Source organism: Terrapene carolina, unplaced genomic scaffold (genome assembly GCF_002925995.2).
Source record: "Terrapene carolina triunguis isolate 2854851 unplaced genomic scaffold, T_m_triunguis-2.0 Scaffold89, whole genome shotgun sequence".
Lineage (NCBI taxonomy): Eukaryota > Metazoa > Chordata > Testudines > Emydidae > Terrapene > Terrapene triunguis.
The window spans coordinates 27,992,050-27,995,884 of record NW_020664440.1 but is presented as its reverse complement, the minus strand read 5'-3'; the positions used below and the strand labels follow the sequence as shown (position 1 = coordinate 27,995,884).

Below are 3,835 nucleotides of genomic sequence, written 5' to 3'. Positions count from 1 at the left end.
GGGGTTCAGAGGGTGGGAGGGGGATCAGGGATGCAGGCTCCGGGCGGTGCTTACCACAAACAGCTCCCGGAAGCATGTCCCCACCTCGGCTCTGAGGTGTGGCCAGGCGGCTCCGCACGCTGCTCCGTTTGCAGGCGCCACCCCTGCAGCTCCTATTGGCCGGGAACCACGGCCAATGTGAGCTGTGGGGGTAGCGCCTGCGGACAGGGCAGCGCGCAGAGCCGCCTGGTCACGCCTCCGCGTACTACGTAGGAGCCGAAGCGGGATCATGCCGGCTGCTTCCTGGGAGCCGCGCAGAGCAGGACAAACCCCCAACCCCGCTCCCCAGCGGGAGCTGAGGGCTGGATTAAATGGTCTGACAGGCCGTAGTTTGCCCGCCCCTGGACTAGATGGTGATGGTGTCCTCAGTGACTGAGAAAGGAGGAAGCAGGGAGGGGGTAGCCAACTCTGTTTTAGCCATTTTGAGCTAGACAGCCATGAAGTGATGGCAGAGGCAGGCTGGGATTTCAGTGTGGACGGGAGGGGATGGGTCTGGAGAAGAGAGGTAGATCTGTGAGTCAGCAGCATAGAGATGGTAGTTGAATTTGTGTTTGCAGATGAGATTACCCAGAACTAAGGGGAAGAGGGAGAAGAGAAGGGGGCCAAGGGCAGAGCCCTGTGGAAGGCCCACAGAAAGCAGGAGAGGTGGGGGTGAGGGGGATCTTCTGGAGGACACACTAAAGGAATGATTAGAGAGTTAGGAGGGGAACCAGGAGAGGACAAGATTTCAAGAAGAGGCTTATGGCCAATGGTGTCGAAGGCAGCTGCCAGTTGAAGGGTGATAAGGCTGGAGTACCGGTTCTGAGCTTTGGCTAAGAAGAGGTCATTAAGACTGGGTGAGAGCGGTTTCATTGGAGCACGTGGGGTGGAATGGGATTGCAGTGGGGCTAGGATGGAATGGGAGAGGAACTCTGCACAGTGAAACTTGGCCAGGGGCTGGCCTGTGTGGCGGGGCTGTGCTTTCTGCCATCCCTTCAACGTTGTCCTGAATTTGGCCAAGTTATAAACGTTTGAAGAATCGCAGTTCGCACAGTAAACTTCTCGAAGCTTTCCAGCTACGTTCTGGGCAGATTCTGTCCACCCTGAGCATGCTCCAGTCTGGGGGTGCAGGGCTTTCCCCGGAATTGCAGCTCTGGGCTGCTGCAGGCTGGGTGCTGGAATTGAGAGCAGCGGGCCTGTCTTTCTTGTGCTCTCCATGAGCCCCCCACACACACACACACACCCCAGTCTGCCCAGGCACCACAGAAGAGGAAGCTGCCTGATTCAAATGCAGAGGGGGCCAAGAGCTGGAGCGGGGGTGGGGTAGAGAGGAGTAATACACTGGCCCAATGAGCTGGGGTGGTGGGGAGAAGGCTGAGGCTGGTAGGATGCAGATTGGGACTTGGACTGGCCTGGTGCCATAGGGTTATGACTCCTGCTTTTGATGCCACCATGCTGGGGCAAATGAAAATGTGCCTGGGAGTTGGGGGTTCTGACGGGGACTAGGATAGGAAGCTTGATACCTGGAGACTGGGCCTGGCTCGCTGAGAAGAATGGTAGGGGGATGATGACCCAAGGCTGGGAAAGAGACAGGCCTGGGACACCTTGGAGGGGATGAGGCAGAAGTCTGTGCCCACTGAAGTACTTGCCTCTTCCGAGCCCAGACGGGAAGCCAAGATCCCTGCACATTAATTTGTCTTCCCAAGACCCTGCTGAGGTGAGAGGGGGTATTACCCCTGTGTACCACAGGGCAAGCTGAGGCACAGAGAGATGAAGGGCAAAAGTCTCCACTAATGTTGGGTGTCCCAGTGGAGACAGCTAGTGGCTGGTTTTTACTTAGCATTAGATGGCATTTGTGTGTGCAAAGCCCAGCTCCCATTGACTTCCGATGCAGTGGTGAATGCTCCGCACCTCTGCAAATCAGACCCCAGGGGCTCAAGCCAGACACCCAGAGAACGAGGAACACACCATTAGTGACCACTAAAGTCTGGATGAAGTGACTTGCCCAGCAGCACACAGGAACTCGGTGGCAGAGGCAGGGATAGACTCCAGGGCAGCCTTCACCTGCCTGAATCATGAGCCCCACCTTCCTCTCCCTGCAGCCTCCTGCACTGCTCCTGCCAACTGCTGCAGCAAGGGAGGCACTGCCCCCCAGCCATTGTGCTTCTGGGCAGCGCTGGCCCAGTCCTGCTACCAGTCATGACAGGTCTGGGGATAGAACCCAGGAGTCCTGGCCCCGCCTGGCTCCCTGAAGCCCCCCCGGCTCTACCCCACTCCCTGCCCAACGCTGGGGAAGAACCCAGCCCCCCCAATACCTCCCCTTTAACGCCCCCTCCCTTTAACGCTCTGCTCCTCCCCTTTAAGGTGCTGGCTTTCTGCTCACCAGACACTAAGTCGCCGCAAGCCGCTTCCCCTTTACGGCAGTCAGTGTGGGGGATCACAGGATACGGCCGCGGGTACTGCTGGGTAGCGATGGGGCGGGGCGGGATGGGGTCGGCGGCTGCTGCAGGTCGGAGCTGAGACCGGAGGAGAGAGAGAGAAAAGGGGGCGGCGCCTGTCGCAGGTAGGGGCGGGGCCACGCGGGGGGAGGACTCAGGTGTGGGGAGGGGCGGGTCTGTCTAGCAGGGCGCTGGGGTCAGCCCGTGTTTGCCGGGCTGGGGGGGCCCTGGGTCCAGCGGGGACCTGGAAGGGCTGGACATGGGGGGGCTCTGGGTCCAGCGGGGACCAGGGGTGTGTGTGTGTCCACTGGGGACCTGGAAGGGCTGGCAGGGGGGCACATCTGGAATGGCCCCGGCGCGGGGGTGGGGAGTATTGCGAAGTTTGTTCATCTAGCGTGGTGGAGAGGGCCTGCCTGGTGTGGGGAGGGGACTATGACATTTAGGGTTGGGAAAAGGGGACTCCACATCTGGAATGACTTCGTCAGTATGGGGAGGACGGTACTGGGGGATTTCTTCCAGATCTGGAATGAACCAGTGAGGTACGGAGGGTGTTGCTCTCACATCTGGAGTGGCCCCGGCTATGGGGTATGTGTTGAGGGGAGAAGTGTCTGGAAGGGCAGTGGGGATGGGGGGATTACACCATCTCTGGACTGGCCCCGAGGCTTCTTCTCACCTGGAAGGGACCCAGAGGTATGAGAGTGCAGTGGGGGAGGGTTACTGCACATCTGGAATGGCCCTGAGTGGTATGGGAGGGGTGTTGGGATTACTGCACATCTGGAATGGGCTCGGGTGGCATGGGGGCACTGGGGCGGGTTCCACCCCATCTGGAATGGCCTCGGGCGAGGCGGGGGGCGGTTACTGGACGGGGGGAGGGTTGGGCCAGCGGCCCCCCGTGGCTGCCCGGCCAGTGCCGAGGCCGCCGCTCCGTTCGCTCCGGCTGCAGGGGAGGCGGGGCAGCGGCGCGGAGGGCGCATTGCGGACTGAGCGCGCCGGGCTGGGCAGCCGGGGGCAGGTGAAGGACGCGGGCGGGGCTGGGGCTGGGGCCGGGGGGAGGGGGAATTGCACGGGGCGCTGAGGTATAAGACGGACGGGAGGAAGGGGCAGTCTTGGGTCCGGGGGAGAATGTCCGGGGCGGGGGGCTGCGAGGTCCTCCGGGGTGGGGCCGGGCGGGCGGGGGGAGTCTCAGAATGACACCGGGCTCCGGGGTGTGTGCAGGGGGGAGCTTGTCCCGCCCGAGAGCTCCAGAGTGCGCTGGGCGTGGGTGCGGTGATGGAGACTATGCATGGGGGGAGGGCGGGATGTGGGATGTGGTGGGGTAGTTTCAGGGGGAGATGAGGGGTGCAGAGGGGAGCAGTGGGGGCAGTTTCAAGGTGCAGTGG

At 61.7% G+C, this 3,835-nt stretch overlaps 1 protein-coding gene across 2 annotated transcripts in view; it reads left to right on the top strand.

Annotated features, from left to right (window-relative positions):
- The first annotated feature begins 2,504 nt into the window (after nt 1-2,504).
- The window catches only part of KLC2 (kinesin light chain 2), a 10,067-nt gene continuing 8,736 nt past the window's right edge, over nt 2,505-3,835 (top strand). For both annotated transcript variants that reach the window (XM_026650438.2, XM_026650437.2), the window contains exon 1: nt 2,505-2,581. The gene's annotated coding sequence lies outside the window, so the exon portion shown is untranslated. The remainder of the gene's footprint in view (nt 2,582-3,835) is intronic.